The sequence below is a fragment of the Solanum tuberosum genome, unplaced genomic scaffold, assembly GCF_000226075.1.
Source record: "Solanum tuberosum cultivar DM 1-3 516 R44 unplaced genomic scaffold, SolTub_3.0 scf00253, whole genome shotgun sequence".
In the NCBI taxonomy this organism is placed as follows: Eukaryota; Viridiplantae; Streptophyta; class Magnoliopsida; order Solanales; family Solanaceae; genus Solanum; species Solanum tuberosum.
In genome coordinates, this window is record NW_006239176.1 from 200,362 (window position 1) to 219,704 (window position 19,343).

General features: G+C 35.9%; 1 long non-coding RNA gene across 1 annotated transcript; it reads left to right on the plus strand.

The window, feature by feature from the left end:
* Positions 1-329: 329 nt before the first annotated feature.
* On the plus strand, positions 330-3,301 carry LOC107062659 (uncharacterized). The gene is made up of 2 exons (XR_001474775.1): positions 330-787; positions 925-3,301. It is a non-coding gene; the product is annotated as an uncharacterized lncRNA (long non-coding RNA).
* The last annotated feature ends 16,042 nt before the right edge of the window (positions 3,302-19,343 follow it).

Sequence of the window (19,343 nt, forward strand, 5' to 3'; positions counted from 1 at the left end):
AGAAACAATAAATTATTTACTATTATTGCTATTGGGTTGTTTGCCATTGTTTTATTTGTTACACTTTTTGGTTTGTTTTAACTTGTTCTTTGTTGACATCCAATTTTGGCCCTCCACAATTTAATTAATTTTCAAGATTCTTAAGCTTCAGGCAATTTGAAGTTATTATTTTAAAAAAATAAAAAATACTTTAGAAATCATTTTTTCAAGACAATTTTCCTTTTTCCTATAAAATATATCTCTATATACTTAAAATATATAGATTTATATAATTTTCATTTTTTGAATAAATATTTAGAAAATAGTTTTACTAAAAAATAAAGTTTTAATTAAGTATGCATCCTATCTCCTTTAAAAGTGATAGCAAATTAATTAAAATCTTTTCGAAATAATTATTTTGTGTTGTTAAAGTTAAGATGCTTAGGTAATTAGTTGAGTTTATAATTTGTCTCGTTTCCATTTTATCAAATTTAAATTAATTGAAGTCAAATTGAATTTTTATAAAAATGAAGCATGGACCAGATTCCTTCATCCCTTTTAATTTCCTACAAGTTTAAGCCCAATTTAAATCAATAACCCGACCCACTTCATTTCCTAATACCCAGTACTCTGTACTCTTCTCCCTCACATACGCACATAGCACAGCAAACCAAGAACGAGCCTTAATTCCCCAAATTTCCAATTTTCGCAGCCTCAATTTACTCTTCTCTCCCTAGAATTCGTACATCGTTGTGTGCAAGGCACGAGCCTTGGTACTATTTGAAGCTTCCAGGAAGGTTCACCAACGGTATTATCCCTCAAATTCCCTTTTTCTTTTCCGATTTCTTTCAAAATGGTACGAATTCGTACACTAGCTAGTTCGCAATCCTTATATGTTAAGGGATTTTGAAAATTCTCAAAATCCCACATCGAACATTTTCTCAGAATTTGGAGATTTTGGTACTATATAAACCCACCCCTTTCACTGTTCACTGGACGGTTTATGGGAGCTGAAGAATTGAGAGCACCCCCGGAAAGGTTTTGGGAGCTCTTAGTTCGTAGTTTAAGATTTTATCTGCTCTCGATTGTCCCAGTCACATTTTGGTGGTAAAGTTCATTGCCTCCAAAGCTCGAGCTCCAGTCGTTGCCCAGAACTAGGTAACCTTCGTGTCATCTTATTATTTTCGCCTAATTTCTGTTATGTAGAATTTTGTTCGGTCATTAGTTGCTTTAGTTTAGAAATTATTTTCCTTTTCTTGTATTCTTCAGTTTAATTACGTCCCCCAGTAGCTTAAATTTGATGGTTTCTTTTTGCTTTGATTAGTAGTATGAATATCTAGAGTTTTGTTCTTTCTTTGGTCATCGTTAATCTTCGTATGGTCCTTTGAATATTGAAACTTTTCATTCTATTTGGTTCATCTTCTTACTGCCCATCAGATTGTGTTCATAAAACTTTTTAAGCTTTCTCCTAATATGTGTATGACCCTCTTAGCTAGTTATCCTCTTCCGTTCATAGTTTGTTTAAGTTCCCCTTTCCTATGTGTTTGAGTTTCAACTGTTGTCGGCCCGCCGTGGTCCAAAATTGTTCATGTTTGGTATGTTCTTGAGCTTAGTCGTCTAGATGTTCTTAATCGTGTATTAGTTATCAGGTTGAGATTTAATCAGTTTAATAGTATAAATTTCCTGTACCTTGCTTAAAGTATAGTTGCTGCTTGGGTTAAAAAGTGAAAAATGCTTGGTTTTTTTTTCTTATTTATCTTTCCAATTTTGAATTCTTAAACTATGATTATGTACATCCTTATAGCTTCACTTGGTTTTCTTATTTACGAGTTCGGATTGGGGGTGTGTCGTGAATCCATAGATTCACGTAAGTTTCATGCTCGTATAAGGTTTTGTTCCAATATGGTCAACATGGCATTTTTAAAATCTTGGTCCAGCTTTTGGATAGCCAATTAGGTTCTTTGTTTAGCTTAATCTTGAAAGCCATAATCTGATTGTTTGCTATGTTTGCTGCTTACTATTTGGCCTTAGTCCTTGTTGTTTACTGTTTAGCTTTAATTTGATTACTTTTGAGCAAATTTCAGCTTGTGTAGTAAAATTCCTCTTTGAGTTTTAAGTTTTGGCCTTTATTATTTGGTTGTCTGCACTCTTATCAAGCCCAGCATATGTGCCTATTACTATTTTAGTATTTTGATAGCTTGCAAATATATGATTGATTCAATGATTAATGGTTAAGCTTGTTGGAGTCTTTGGATTTTAAAATTCCTTCTTTTAAGTATATATCTGTCCTCCTAGTTTAAGATATAGGATGCATTTGCTCGATATGAAGATTGCATTCTAGATTGGATTAGTAGCTTCGGTTATCTGGGAAAGACATGCTTTCAAGTTCAAATTAGATTTATTGTTGTGATCCGGTTACTGCCTCTCTTAAATACTTTCCATTTCTTTGAAATGTTGGAATTTGTTAAATTTTCCCAGTAACTCATGCTGGATGAATTCATGTTTCAAATTTATTTGCTTCTCTTACTTTCTATGTGCTGAAGCGTCTTAAGATAGCTATATATGTGTGTTCAGTATTCTTGCTCTTCTTAAATGGTTACCTTAACTCTTTCTAAGGTTTTGTTAAGTTTGATGGTAAATAATCAACTGTCCCCTTATCTATTTTCTGATCTTCTTTTTTGCTTAAATGTGCAACTGTAATTTATGATTACATTGTTTCATGGTTTGAATGTGAAAGAAATTTGTTAGAATTGGAAATTAATTGTTTTCTCTGTTTCCGTTGTCTTCTAATTTCGTTGGGCAGATTTGAGTTGAATTATTAAATGTTGTTTGAGTTTGTTTACATGCCAAGTTAGTATCAGCCCTCTTCTTGATTATTTACTAATTTGTTTTCTTTGTTTTCTTTGCATGAATTCTCCTTATTTGAGTCCGATTTGGACTCCCATTCTCTTGCATTTGATCCTCTTCGAGTCAACCTCCATGAAGTCGAGAAAGAGTAAATAATATCCTACTGGGTTAGAACCCAAAAATCAACAGTAACAGCAGCTCAAAAGGCTGAAACATGAAGAGCAAGATTGGGTTAAAACCCTTAAGGAATGGGGCAGCAGTTCGCAACAATTTCAGCCCCCCAAAATGGTCGAATATGGGCTGGAAATTTCAGTTTTATAATCCACCGTTTATGTTTATTTCCTCAGTATTATTTTCATCATGAATGCTAACATTTTTCTGATGTTTTTACTGACTTGGATGAATCCTCAGAAGAGTTAACATTATTTATCAATTTCCTTTATCAAATTCCTTTCCAAGGGGATGGTTCGCCTAATTATTTATCAACACAGTTTATTTTTAGGCGACTTAAGCTTATGGAATTACTAAAGAACCGTTCATGTTCTTTCATAGTTATTGAAAAGCTTTGAATCCACGTTAATGAGATTGAGTTAACCATTTAGCTCAAAATCTTAACTCGGATAAATTGTTAAGTTCTGAAGCATATTTCTAAAACAAGAGTTTTTCAAGTAATTCAACTATCTTTTAAAATTAGACGAATTTGTTTATCCGCCGGTCAACAGCGTGTTAGCGGATTCTCTAAGATGTCTAAACCCTTCCTTAGAAAAGTATTTGAAACCTTACCCAACTCTGGTTTTATTTAAATTGTTTCTTTCAAAATCCCTTTTTGAAATGGTTTTCTTAATTTTTCCTAAAAAATTAAGTGGCGACTTCCAAATTATAATTTTTTTCAAAAATGATCAAAATTGCCAAAGTTGTTAAATGGTTTCGAAACCTTAGTTTTTGAAATCGGGTCGTAACACTCTTCTTTAAATAAGTTGTTACTATTTTTTTGCCCTACTCATTATCAATTGTTATTATTGTTACTTTATTATGTTGTTATAATTTAAGGTTGTAGTTTACATTATATTGTCTTTCTATAAGTTTTCGCATGATTTTTTATTTTTTATATGTTAATTTTGGCCAATGAAAAAGTCTTTCCTTCGGCTTTTGAGGCCTCCCCATTTTAAAAGATGGAAATTTAGTTTAAGTTTATATATATTATATGTCAAAATTGGCCGATGAAGAAATAACCGTCGATTTCCAAGGCCTCCCATTTATATAAGACAAATTTTTATTCTAAGTTGTTTTTTATTTTATTTATTTTTATTCATATTTATTTATCACTATTACTTTTACTAAGTGTCTTTACAGATACACCAGAGTCGCTTCCCATTGAAACTAATCGAATAGAGTTTGAGTTATTTTTTTTATTTGTTATTGTGTATATTATCGATGTTAGGCAAACCTTAGGCCGTTTATTATATTGTTGTTTTATTTTATTACTTGTGTATATTGCATGTTTGTTATACTCATATACTATTTTATCTCTTTCTCAATTTGAAAAAATTAATTCAGCCGGGACCCACAATTGTGGATTTCGAAAGATGCCTAGCACCTTCCCTTCAGAATAACTTGAACCCTTACCTAGAATCTAATGGTTTCGAAGATCATTTAATTGGTTTCCTAGTTTTTTCTAAAAATTAGGTGGTGACTTCTTTAAAATTCATTTATTCGTAAAATTCTTTTAACATTAAATTAATTAATTAATTTTTGAGTCACCACGATGTTTCGGCCTATTTGAATAAAGTAGGGATGTAAACAAGAAGCATTGTAGAAAATCCTTACTGTCGAAACTACTCAAAAGAGAGAGTAAGCAGAAAATTGAAATAGGTAAACCAGAAGACAACTCTGGAGCAATTAACCTACACAAGGGAAATCAACAGGCATTTGAAAGCGTACCATATTATATCTAGCATCTCCTGTGTGAAGCAACTTAACTCTCAAGCTCGTCAAGCTGAAGATCTATATTCGTTATAAGATTACCACATATGTCAATAAGATCCCGGGTTGTATTCGTGTTACTCTAATTTCTATCCTATTCTGAGTCAACATGATTCTCTGTTGAGCTAGGAGGTACGACGTTGTGGGCCACTGTTTGACCAATCTCCAGAAAATGACAAGGAGAATTAATCTTTGGAGATTGGTCAAAGAGTGGCTCGCAACGTCGTGCCTCCTGGTTCAACAAAGAATCATGTTGACTCGAAATATGACAGAAATTTGAGTAACAGTAATACAACCCGCAATCTTATTGACATATGTGGTAAACTTATAATGGATATAGATCTTTAGCTTGACGAGCTCGAGAGTTAAGTTGCTTCACACAGGAGATGCTAGATTCAATATGGCACGATTTCAAATTCCTATTTATTTTCGTTGTGTAGTTTACCTGCGTCGGAGGTGTTGTTTTGTTTACCTATTTCAATTTTCTGCTTACTCTCTCTTTTGAGTAGTTTCAAAAGTAAGGATTTTCTGCAATGCTGTTGCATAATTATCAATTTTTTTATGAATCCTTTGCAAAGATCATTTATTGCACTGAAAGGCATTAAAGAATTCTTGTTTATTCACTCGTGCAATGGAATTATGTAGACATATGATGTTACTTGATTCTGTTTTTATTAACTTCAACCAATTTCGTCAGCTTCGTAGAGCAGTGTTGGGCTAATGAGGTGAACAATAGACCTTCGTTCTTAGAGACAATCAAATTGACAAATAGTCATTGAAACATCATATCTATATTTAATGATAGAAATGCAAGAGCTTAGCATACATTAAAATGATGTATTTTTTGTACATTAACTTTTTGTGATTGCCCTATTTGATATTATAGACAGATTTTTCAAACATGGTCCCGGAGTCATATATATCCTATCTGATGTAGAATTTGCTTTTGTTAATTTTCTTTTGTGTTTTCACAAAATATGGTTTTCAATATTACTTTATTTTCTATTGTCCCTTGATGTATCCATCTATTCCATCTTCTGCAACTCAGAGTATTCTGCCTTGAGATAATCCCAGATGATTATTGCAGATTTTAGAAACATAATACGAGTGATAATTGTTGAAGAGACACAACACGCCTTTGTCTTAGACTTTCTAGTTTTTTGGTCTTTATGAATCCTAATTATTTGAGTCTTGTAGGTATCCATGTAGTGAAATTGATCTAAAGCTTCTAGGTACCAAGGTGAAACTAGTATAGGGAAATACTGGTAGATACCCAATTGGATTCTTATCATAGGATAGACTATATTTTATCAAAAATTACGGAGACAAGTCGAAGCTACTCCCCGAGTTGGAAGAGTTAAGAGAGGCAGATCGACAACGTGAAGATCAGAACCTTTCATTGCTGACATCAGTCAATTTAGAAATATTAGCTTTTCTTTTTCCTATATATTACCATCATTAAATTTTAGAGTATTTCTGCATTCAATAATTGTTTTAGGTTACGATCTAAATTCTAAACTTAATATTCACTTGTGTAACTTTTCTGGCACCGTCACTAATTTAATAGTTTCCTAAATGGCTAGACGAGGATCTTAACTTCCACGATAGGAATACTAATGTATCAGATTTTTTAAAATACAATTTATATAACTGAAAAAGTTACCGTGATTGACAATTCAAAAATATTTAAAGAATATATGGAAAAAAATCTAAGACAGAATAACTTATCTCAGAGAGTATAGGAAAAAACAAATAAACGAAAAAATAATTAATTTATTTTGAACAACAAAAATCATGAATCAAAAGTTCCATGATACACAAGAAAAGGCATGCATAAGCCACAAAAAAGTAAAAGACCATAACAATGTTTTGAATTCTTTTGTCCTTCCATTTCGCCCCATCTCTAACCCTTCGAGCATTGGAAGTACTTAACCAATTAAGCTAGAGGCGAATCCTGGATTTGAAGATAGTGGGGCACTACTAAGAGTGACCCAACGGTAAAGCTAGGAGTGGCACAAGGGTAACGTTAACATATTTTAGAGAAGTCATCATAGCATTTTTTGGAGCATGTATTAAAATAACATTATTCATATCCAGAAGCATTTTTCCAAGCCAATCCAAAAAGCCTAAAAAAAGACCTTTATTTTTGAAGACTCACTTTCATCATGACCTCGAAAAGAAAATCGAAATTCCAAGAGAAACCTTGCCACATTAGTAGAAGCCTTTAAACGAATTCGATGCTCACTTCTTGTTTTCTTAGATTGCTTGTTAAAAGCAACTTGAATGGATTGAGATTGACTCTCAAAACAAGCATCTTGTTGAAACACCTATTGTGGACGCTATTTACTTCACCAACTTGTAAATTGAATCGTTCCAAACTATGATTCCAAGTTTTAAAACCAGTTTTTGTGAAATAAATCACCTGCATTTCTCTTTACATAAGTCTATCCATTTCAAATCACAAGACACTATCCATCAAGAATCACAAGAATCAACAACAAATTCTAACAAAAAAAAACCTTAAAATAAAGAACTTACCAATTTATAAAGAAATAAAGGAGTAGGACTTTAATTATGTAGTGAATAATACTTGTAGGTTAAATATTTTCTAGCAGTGTTATATTTTGTTTAGAATTGTGCAAGTTGTAGATTTTCTAGTAGTCTTATATTTTGTTTAGGATTGTGGTAGGGATTTTATTTGTTTTAAGTTAAGAAAGGGGGTGGGGCTAGATGAGGTGGCAAAAACGAGTTTTAATAAAAGCAATTTTTAAAAAGGTTTAACTCTAAAGAAAAAGCTTATTTTAAGGTCGTGCTGCAAGTGGACGACTTCAACCAATTCACCCAGGCAACTTTTAGTTATAAGGGTGCACAATTAACTATATAATCCTTTATCACTTTTAAAGTTACCAGGTGAATGTGGGTCCCCCCGACTTAAGCAATTCGCTCTTGGCATAATATTTTAACTTTAATCGAATCTATATGATTTAGTAGTTTTTTTTCTACAATGAATATAATAGCCTCCTATTATTGATAGAGAGTAATATAAAAATTATTGATTTGTAATTTGTATGGGGTGAATTGGTTTAATGAAAAATGTTAGCAACAAAAAGTAAGAATTGAAATTTGTTTATCTTTCCTTCTATTTTATTAGCACAATCAATTAATTAATTAAAGGAGCAAAAAGAAATTATAGTCACTTATAGTGTTTTTAATATGAAAAAAAAGTTATGCTTAAAATTTAAAACTAAAAACATGAAAAAATCAATAAGATTCAACATTCAATATAGATACATTTTAAAAAATCATATATAAAAATATATTTTTTTAGTGAAGCAAGGTTCGAATGAATTTTGAGCCTAAAGGATTGTTTTAAATTAATTTTCCATGAGAGGAAACTATACAACTAACCAAACCTCTTTAATTTCTTCTTACATAAAAAAAAATGCAACATTGATTTAATTATAGCACTTAAAAAGATAAATTCAACAATTTTAGTCAAAATTCATTAACTGTATTAATAGATATATGAAATCTGTATAAAATTTATATAAAAATCAGTTACTAATAATTAATGCCAGTATTATAGATACTTGAATCCATAGTTCAAATATGGCTTGCTAAAATAAAAAATATCCTCTCTCTCTGTATATAGCCTTTGAAAAAAATTTCTTGGATTAACATATATACATATATATTTAAATATCATATCAAGTGATTAATGAAGATCCAAATTTACATATTTTTCTATAAGAAATACCCCCACCCTGCCACTCTTGGTAGGAGTGTGAGCCTACACTCCGGACGCGACTAACACTCGAAAACTATTACTGGCACCAAGCAAACTCTTGGCCTGGCTCAACTCTAAGCGGAAGACTTACTCAACAACATATGAACTCAAAAGTAAAACTTTACTTAAAATCTCAAAATAGATAATCAAAATATTTTAAATAAAACATTCACTAGGCAAAAGAGACAACTCAAGTCTAGATCATCAACAATGAAAATGAAATAGACTTCTCAAAACTCTATTGTCTATGAAGCCTATACTAACTGAGATGGACGTCGGGACAAGACCCACGGCATCCTAATAAACAAGACTGAAATGTAAACTCAAAGTGAAACCCTCTTGAAAGCAAGGAGGCTCACCAAATCTAGCTGGAACACGACTGGATCAATCAAGCGCCAGTTGTTGATCCTGATTACCTGTTTCTGCATCAGATGCAGGCCATATGGCATCAGTCTATTGAATGTAAGGGGAACACTGAACATAACCTGCAAGCTTGAACTGATAAAAAGGAAACCATACTAACCTATTGCGTGTTCTTAAACTGAAGAAAACCTATTGCGTGTTCTTGAGGGGTTTGGTTAACTATTTCTCCTCTTTTTCTCTAAGTTTTGATGAATTATGGTGAATGAACATCTTAGGGCAAAGTCTGACTAGAATACTAGGCTAAAACTGACAAAAAGCGGTGTAGATTAGGGGTTTAACGACATAGTTTAGATGTCCAACGCATAGGAGAAAACAAAAAAACAACCCTAACTTAAAAGGTGACTGGGCCCTTCCATGGATCCGCTGATGTACTGTTAAAGGGACCACGGCTCGTTGAGTGGGTCATGGATTCTTGGCCATGTGAAGGACCACGGACCGTGAAGGCCACCGTCGTTCTTCACTCGGGGATTAGGGGCCTACTGGTTCAGCTTCACGAGCCTCACTACGGCCTGTGTGGAGGACCACGGACCGTGAAAGCTACCGTGATCCTTCACTTGGGCTGGGGTTCTTCTGGCTCAGGAAGACGGACCTATCCACGACTCGTCATCAAGACCACGACCCGTGGTGGGCTTTGTGTTGTAACCCATGAGCCCTAGTGGCTCTGTCTCACCTCTATGAGCCTTCCCACGGCTCGTGTGAGGATCCATGACCCGTGAAGGGTCCCGTGGTCCACCACTCGTGGGATGGTGTGAACCAAGATAAGGGTGACGGGCCTTGGTCCTGATCACGGCCCATGAACCCCTTCGTGGTTCACCTGTTTTCTGTTGTTCTATCTGAGAATACCACATTCCCCTTTGTTCTTCTTCTGGTCCGTAAAAAAAGCAAGAATGTAGAGTGGAAGGAAGGGCGGCATCCTTCCGCATTGGCGGCAAGTGGAGTGCCACAATCCAATGCGCCCTTATTTATTTCCAGGGAACCGTTCCGTCTTATTGCGACGACCAAGCCTAAGACACGGTCGAATGGATCAAATGATGGATGACTTTCTGTCCAGAATTGAGCATATATCTAAGGGGTTTAGGTCAGTTCTAACAATTTACTTCCATAACTTAGGCAAATTCGAGCATCCAGTTACCTTTGCGGATCTCCGCCACCTGCTTTTGCGCTATTGTTACTTACGACGTCTCTTCTCTTACGCAATTCCTGACTAGTTGTAGTTTTTCAAAGCCGTAGGTCGAACGGCTATCGATCCTGGCCCGATGAGAAAAGGGTTGAACTCATACTTGCAGAAAACGCCTCTCTAAGAGAAAAACTTTTTCTTCTCGACAGGGAAGCCCCATAACATTATTTTTTCATTGTTTCAAGACCCAGAGTAGGACCTAAACAATGAACTCTTCTCTTTGGCAACAAACAATAAAAGTAAAACCTTTATGAAGACGAGCATACGATGTGACTTGAACCACGCGTCATGAGACGTAGAAGCAAAAAAAATAAAAAAGGAGTGAATAGGGCTTATGGATCATCACCTCGCTAGCCTTTTCACCTCTTCTCTTCCGTCGGTCTTGTACTGAGCCATCAGAATAGGGATGGTGCCCTGTAAGATGCGCTATATCGACAAGGCGAGGAGAAAGCAGCCTAATGGGAATAGCTCCAAACCAAAGCTGCCCTCCATATCACATATAGAAATGGTTGACAGGCATACCTATTCATGATATCGAATAGGAATGATCAGTTGATGTTGAAGTAGAAAGAAGGCTAATTAATAGGAACGGAGTTGGGGAATTTTAACTCTTAACTTGCTCCTGCGACTTCCTTTTCATTTGGTAGGGCATGCCAACGAGATCTCGATATGTTTGGCTAACTACGATGGAATAGAGCCATTCTAAGTAGAACCCCTTCTTACGATATGTCAGATAGAGCGGGATCAGTCACGTAATAGCCCCCAGCCCTTTCCTTACGACGATTCATGCCTTGCTCGTGCCGTAAGAATGTCGTATGCAAATGAATTCACTTGAATGATCAAATTTTGCGTTTAGAGTTTCGTACCTAGGCATGGAATCCACTTGCCAACTGATCCGAGTTTGAATTGGGGAACGAACGATCTAAGTAAGGAGGTAGCTCCAGGAAGGTAGTTCTTTGACCCAGTTCAGTGAGACCGGGGCTTAGCTCTTTGAAGCAGATGTTTAAGGAAGTTTCAAAATGCTTACTCGAAAGTCTTTCTCGCGCTCCGTTACTTGGAAAAGTAAGCTCATTTGCCTTCTTATCTACATCTAGAAGCCTGGACTCCAACCCATCGCTTTACTCTATGCTCGGTTCCACAATCAATCCCCAGATCCATCTATTTGAGGGAGGTCCAATTCCGCGCTCTTCTAATTGCTTAGAAGTAGAAGGGTTCAAGAACCCCTTTACATCTAGGGCTCCTTCCCTCTCTTTTTCTTCCTCCCTGACTTCATTCTGATCTTAAGGTGTTACAATATCTTCCTCTTGGGAACATTCATCATCAAATGAAGGCTAAAATAGATGTGTATGGAGGGATGGAGCTGTAACCCCTACCACTAAGTACTAGAAATTGTATTTGACTAAACTAAGTTACAAGAACAGGCAAATATGATGAAAATGCAAGAACAACTAAAGGAACATTATACTAAGACTAAATTTACGCAAAAGTAAACTGAGAGACTGGAGAGGAACTATTACCTGAAGATGAAAGAGAATTGGAAGGAATGAGATGAGGGTACTTGGCCTTCATAGCTGCTTCTGCTTCCGAAGTACCTCTCTCTACTGACTCCTCAACAAAACCTTCATTGAAGCGACTTCTTTGTTTCTCAATCTACGAACCTGATGGTCAAGAATCTCAACTGGCACCTCTTTATAAGTGAGACTATCTTTCACAGCCATACTCTCTAATGGTACTATGGATGCCGGATCAACCACACACTTCTTCAACAATTAAGTTCTGGGGTCATCACAAACTTGCGACCCTAAAAATTCAGGCGAATTCATCGTAACAAAATCTCGAACTCTAGTTGCAGTTGACCTAATATTGGTATTAGTAGGAACTTGGACCTGCTAATAGTTCTGGATGGCTACACTCTGAGAAAAAAATTGTATAGCATTTCGAAACTCTGCATTTGAAACCTTATGGTCTGGTACTGGAGGAACTGCATTTGTGTTGCGTGTATTAGCATTCCTGGCATAAGCTCTACGAAGAGGAATGATCTGAAACACATAACAACCAATTAGAATGGAGAAATTGGATCATACCTCACGCATGGTAAGAGTAGCAAAGAGAGTGAAGTTTTTCTTAAAACATTTTGTAGCCTCCCTCTAATTAAATATGTTGCACTTCACACCCATGTAAAAGACTCTAGTTAGTGCAGCTTTAAGAAAACCTAGGACTCTTAAACCTGATGATCTAATTCCATGTTTTTCACGCCTCGAGGCTTCCCCCTTGACATAAACACGGGACCTAGGATCACAAGTGACCCCAAGTTAACCCTGAGCTGGCATATCATAAGCAAACTAAACATATCTATGAAAAGATGAACTAATGCAGAAGCTAAATCAATTTATTACTCATGGTGGGGGATAACCAAAACTGGTCTGAATATATAAAATATACTAAGAGTTTAGTGATACGGAATAATCATTGAAAACTAAAGCTGAATCTAATACTATGTCTCAAAAAGCATCTACTGTCTAGAGTTGCTGGGACATATCCCCAGCTAACCCTAGCAAAACTGAAACTGAAATGAAAGAATGAAATATAAAATATGTCTATTGTCCTCGAAGTATGAGGACTTACCACTGAAGCTACTAAATACGTATCGGGAACCGATCTATGCGTGATATGGATGCTGAGTACCTGAACCTACATCATGACAGGATGTAGCGCAGAGTATGCATCAGTACTTGGAATGTACTAAGCATGCAAGATATTGAATATAGCTGAACAAATATATAAGTTGAACATATGTAATTGACCAATAACATAATCTGAACAGAAACATAGATACTAAAATATAACTGAAAACTGAGGTTAATGCAATGACCAAATACGAATCATGAACTTAACATGGTGAGACTGAATACTAAAGTATAACTGAAAACCAGGTCAACGCACTAGAGTCTGACTATGGGAGCTACTAATAACCGACAAAAAACCACGTGAGTTAAACGTGGTGTCCGATGTATACACCCTATCGAGAGGACCTAATATACCTTGCAACGGGTATAAAGGCATGACTTGCGTGATCACTAAACCTGATGCCCACAGAGGGGACATATAAACCTATGGAGGATATGAGGGTACGTTTAACCCTAGTCCAATTCGGTGCTAAGCCTACTCCCAGCTTGAATATGTGTATGACATAACATAACTGAAATACTGGATTAGGTCAATATTCATACATGCTAACTACGAATGTAATCTTTATGTACTCACAATGAAACATTCGAAATCTGAGGCATGTATATCTGTTTAACTGACTTAGCAAGTGTAATTCATGAACTATGAGAATCTACACAACTAGGGTTCTGAGTTTCATGCAAAAAACTAAGCAATGATTCCACAAAAACATGATATTTCCATAAGGAATACTATAACAGCTAAATCACAACCAATATCTAAGGTTTTAGAAAACTCTAGGTCTAAATAAGATAGAGAAATCAAGAATCTGACTGAATTCTAGGGACCTACTTGATGAAAGGAACCCACTAGTGAAATCCCATATACCTAGTGACGAAATCTACGGAGAAACTCTTCGATTTTGGGGCTAGAACTAAAGAAAACCTATTGCGTATTCTTGAGGGCTATGGTCGACTCTTTCTCCTATTTTTTTCTAAGTTTTGATGAATTTTGGTGAATGAATCTCTTAGGGAAAAGTTTGACTAGAATACTAGGCTAAAACTGACCAAAACGACATAGTTTAGGAGTCCAACGTATAAGGGAAAAGGCCAAAATGACCCTAACTTAAAAACTGATGGGGCCCTTCCACGGAGCCATTTACAGTTCGTCAAAGGGACCACGACCCATCGAGTGGGTCCTGGATTCTTGGCTAGTTACTACTAGTTCTGGCACTCCCCTCTACGGTCCACTTCACAGACAATGTGACGGACCACGAACCGTGAAGGCCACCATGGTTCTTCACTTCGGGCTAGGGGTCTACTGGTTCAGCTTCATGAGCCTCACCACGGCCTGTGTTAAGGACCACGGACCGTGAAGACCACTCTGCTCCTTCACTTGAGTTGGGGATCTATTGACTCAGGACGACAGACCCATCATCAAGACCAGGGCCCGTGATGGTCTCCGTGGTCTGACGCGTGAGCCCTGGTGGCTTTGTCGCACCTCAGCGAGCCTTCGCACGGCTCGTGTAGGGTTCCACGGCCTGTGAAGGGTCATGTGGTCCACCACTCCTAGGAGAGTCTGAACCATGATGAGGGTGACGGACCATGGTCCTGATCACGGCCCGTGAACTCCTCGGTGGTTCACCTGTTTTCTGTTGTTCTGTTTGAGTCTGATCTTGAGGTGTTAAAATCACTATAAGGTATGTGATGATACAACGTCTCACCCACGATTCCAGAACTTTCATATACCTTGCCGGAGTATAAGACATCCTCAACTAAGTGGATGCACTACGCTATGCTTAGAAAGCAATAAAAAATTATGGAAAAAGTATGGCCCATTTCTACCTACGTTGGTTACATAGTTTATGAGGACTTTGAGTTGTTAGAACTCATCCCCATATCGGTGCTCAGTACTAATTCCAAAAATATAACTCAACTCATATTTTTAAAAACATTTCCTCATCCTCAACTTTGAGATTATTATTCAAAAGGTTTCTCTTAAAAGGGATAGTGCTCAAAACTCCTCATGAACTCATTTTGAAATTAATGTTTCCCCTCATTTTAAATGTAAACAAATTTTATCTCTGGCCCTCCTGAGAACATTTCGATGAATTTTCTTCTTCAATTTTTGGCCCGTATTCGCCTAGAATAGATTGGTTTCTTCCAAACTCACTTAGATTCGAATACCCAACATAAGTACACGAAAATCTACTAAAAACTACCCTCAAACTCCTAACATTCATCTCAAGAACTCATCAAACCCGTCATTAACGATTTAAGAACGAAACGTCAAGAAACTCATCATAAACTCAAGGCATTACTCCACAAGAACGAAATTATGGATAAAATCACATGATTGGTGTGTGGGTGAATGAACCCAATACTATAAGAACTTTCATACCTCGATTTGGTGAACAAATCTTTGATTCGCAAGAAATCTTGATCGTTCTTCCTTTTCTCCCTTTTCCTCTTCTTGAACTCTCTTCTAAAACCCTAACAAATTTTGGATCATGAAAACTGACCCAAGTCAGTTTTAACCCCTTAAATCTTACTAAAAACGTTTAAAGCTGAAGGGGTAAGGAAAATACCAAAATACCCCTCTTTAATTCGGGTAACTTTCCATAACTGGACATGATGACTTCAGACGGGAATATCTCTCCATCCGAACTGGAAATTCATCAAACTCAGTGGCGTTGGAAAGAGGATTCAAAGAACTTTCATTTGATATCTTATGGGTCACCTAACACATCTTGTATTGAAAGTTGTGATCGTTTTAAGTTGACCCAAAACTCACAACTTAAGCATAACTTGCAAAATTTTCAATTTGACTCTTTCCAATTTCGTTTTTTCTAAAATTAGCTCTTTCTAATACCAATGTATTAAACTCACATTCTGAATTCATGAAATACTATTGAGTGAATATATGATGTAATTAGAAGGATTCTATCACAAGTTTCTCTGGTTTAATATCAGCCAGTCTACTGTAATTATCTCCCTCTGTCAAGGTTTAGGACTAAAAGCTTAGGTATGAAAAGTTCAATTAATATCAGTGTGTACATGATGGTAAAATAACAACCTTACAACATGTCATATTTCGTTTTGCTATTCTTATCACTATATTCACTAGTTTTTTTATTTATTATCAGCCTACTGCAATTGTTTATCTATGAGGGCTTAGGACTGAAGCTCATGCACATAAAATTTAATTAATACACATCGTCATCAAGCCACATGTATTTAAAAAGAGTCAAGTGACACTGCTCCACTAAAAAGGTATAGATACTATGTGTTGTTTATATCCCTAAATATTATATCAAATGATTATTGACGATCCGAATTTAAATTTATTCTATAAAAGATACGCCACCAAACAAGTGGTCTTTTCTAGAATGGTTTCAATAAGTTCTGAAATAATTAGAAGGATTGGCATATTTTATTTTGTTATTTCCATCACATATCACCAGTTTTACGTTGACAGAAAGTCTACAACAATCGTCTTCCATTATCGGGGCTTAGGATTAAAAGTTCATACACGTGAAGTTTAAATAATCTTCATTATCGTCAATGACTGAACCACATGTTTCAAAATATATACTATGTAGATAGGTTAAAAGTTTTATTTATATACATTCTATTTATATAATCCTTAAATTTACTCGTATGTTTATTTATTTTTCATGTTTTAACACCTCTTGAAAAACAAATATAGTTACTCCATTTCAGTCAACGTATAATCTTAAGGTAATACGCACTAAAGGACAACAAAAATTATGGAAAGTAAAGTGTAACTCTACATAAACCATTTGTAGCCGTCATTCCCATTTTAAACTTGTAGAGAAAAACAACGTTTTGTTTGTCCTAAAAGAATCAAAATTCACTGTTTGTTTGTCCTAAAATAAGGTGAATTGTCCATTCTAAAAAATCGATGGAAGATCCAATTATGGATGAAAGAGACAAAATGTTGGTTTCACCACTTGGTGGAATTCCACAAAAACGAATTACCCATTTTTAAGTCCAATTGTTTCTTCAAATGAAGGACCAAATTTGAAGCCTCCTTCAATTCCTTTTTCATCCGAATTTGAGTGGCCATTGAAAGTATCCTTTCATGGTTGCAATGGATGGAGGGATCAACAAATGAAATGGAAAGAATGGGTTGAAACAATGGAGGCTATCCATCACCCTATATGGAAAGCTGCAAGAATTTACGGAGCACTCAAATGTTCAGTTTATAGAGTACAGACAGATCAAAATTTGATTTTTGGGTTGGTAGAAAGGTGGTGCTGTGAGACTAACAATTTTGTGTTTCCGTGTGGTGAATCTACTGTTACTCTTGAAGACATGATGATTTTCGGAGGGTTTTCTATTTTGGGTGACTCTGTTAAGTCCCCCCTTCAATCCCCTCAGTTGGTAGAGATTAAAGAAAATCTTGAAAATACGTGAAGGGAGCTTACCAGATTGAAGACTAATAATCACATCTCTGTGGCTAGGGATCATCTAGTAGATATTGATTATTGGTGAATTCTCATGTTCCAAAAACCGAGCCTATATTTCATATTGTCTTTTCATTTAAGTTTTGTATATGATCTACGGGTTACTTCCCGATCGCTCCTTATATATTAGATGGCTTGAGACTATGTTAGACTTCCGTTAAAATTTATCAACTTTTTCACTATGAAATTGTCTTTCAAACCTTCTTAATGATCCATTATCTAGTCTGAAGCATGCTAAGTGTATTTTGTAGGGGCTCTAGGGGTCCTATACACCATGTTACGCCTACGGTCTACCTTGGATCGTGATAAACATGGCATTCAGAGCACAAGGTTTAGAAAGGTCATAGGAAGTCTCATAAGCCATGTCGAATAGAGTCTTGTTCATGAGTGTGAAATGCGCCACATTTATGAATGAGAGGCTATAAGATGTGTAGGAAACTCCACTCTTTTCATTACTCTAAATTTGTGCGATATAGTTTAACTCTACAATGTCTCTCTCCTAATCCTTCTCTGATGCTCTACAGGAGATGGCCACTCACAAGGCTTATGCTAGAAGGTATGCGGGAGAGAATGTGGAACAAGAAGCTCCTCCTTAAGCTCCTCAAGTTCCGGTTGACTCTTTGGCCAAACAAGTGACTCATGCAGAGTTTAGGGTTGTTTTTTAAGTGTTGGCGCAAACCATGACGACATAGGACATTATGAAGGTTGTGGCCCCCGTGAACCCAAATGTGGGTACAACGACAACTAGAGTGAGAGACTTCACTAGAATAAAACCCCCAGAATTTAATAGTTCTAAGGTTGAGGAAGATCCTCAAGAGTTCATTGATGAAGTGTATAAGGTGTTGATGATCATATGAGGGACACCGGTGGAGAAGGTGGAATTGTGTGCTTATCAACTTAAGGGTGTTGCTCAAATATGGTTCAACCAATTGAAATAAGAGAGAGAAAAATATGTGGGTCCTTCCAATTGGGAAAAGTTTAGTGTTGCTTTTCATTGATAGGTTATTTCCCTTGAGATGAAGGAGGCAAAGGTTCTTTAATTCATCAACCTTCGTCAAGGAAATATGTGTATGAAGGAATATTCTTTGAAGTTCACACAATTTTCTCGATATTTTCCCACTATGATTGATTATCTTAGGGCAAGGATGAGTAAGTTCATTTCAGGTATATCCAAAATGGTGGTTAAGGAATGCCATACCGCCTTGCTTATGAATGATATTGAAATTTCTCATTTTATGGTTCATGAGAAATATTGAAATGTCATGTATATTGGGTTGCTAGGTGTAGTTCCTACATTACTTATGATGCACTGAGTTTTTCAAAAAGGAAAAACAGGGTATAATCCAAATTCTAATCCTAATACAGTTTGTGATCCCTGCAAATTGAAAGGACATTACATGAGGGATTGCTATAGGCTGCTGGGATATCGTCCGGGTCATCCAAAATACGGGTATCATAAATGAGTAGACAACAAAGGTTTTGAGTACAATAAAAGCTTTGATCACAAAAAATAAGAAAAAAAGGATATGTTCTAGTGCTCATAATGGTGTGGTAGAAGAATGGAATGCACCAGCAACACATGTTCAACCACATAATCAAGCACAACAATGGCAAGGGGTGTCTTCATTTCATAAGGAAGGGTAGCCACGTGGTGGTTTCACAGCAGTTGCAGGTGAAAATTACATGATGCCTCGTAGGTTTACTCCATATCAATATGACAGGTAATAATGGTGCTCCGATGGTAATCAATAATCATCAAGAATGGATCATTGACATAGGGGACACTAATCATATGACTTCATTTATTGAACTATTGAATAAACAAACATTAACTATACCTGATAATCTGAAAGAGGTGTTTCTGCCTAATTGGAATGTTTCGCATGTAACTCATACTGGTAGAAATAATGTTTCAAACCTAAGTACATTAATCAATGTGTTTCATGTTCCACAATTCAAATATAACTTACTATCAGTGTCTAAGGCAACTA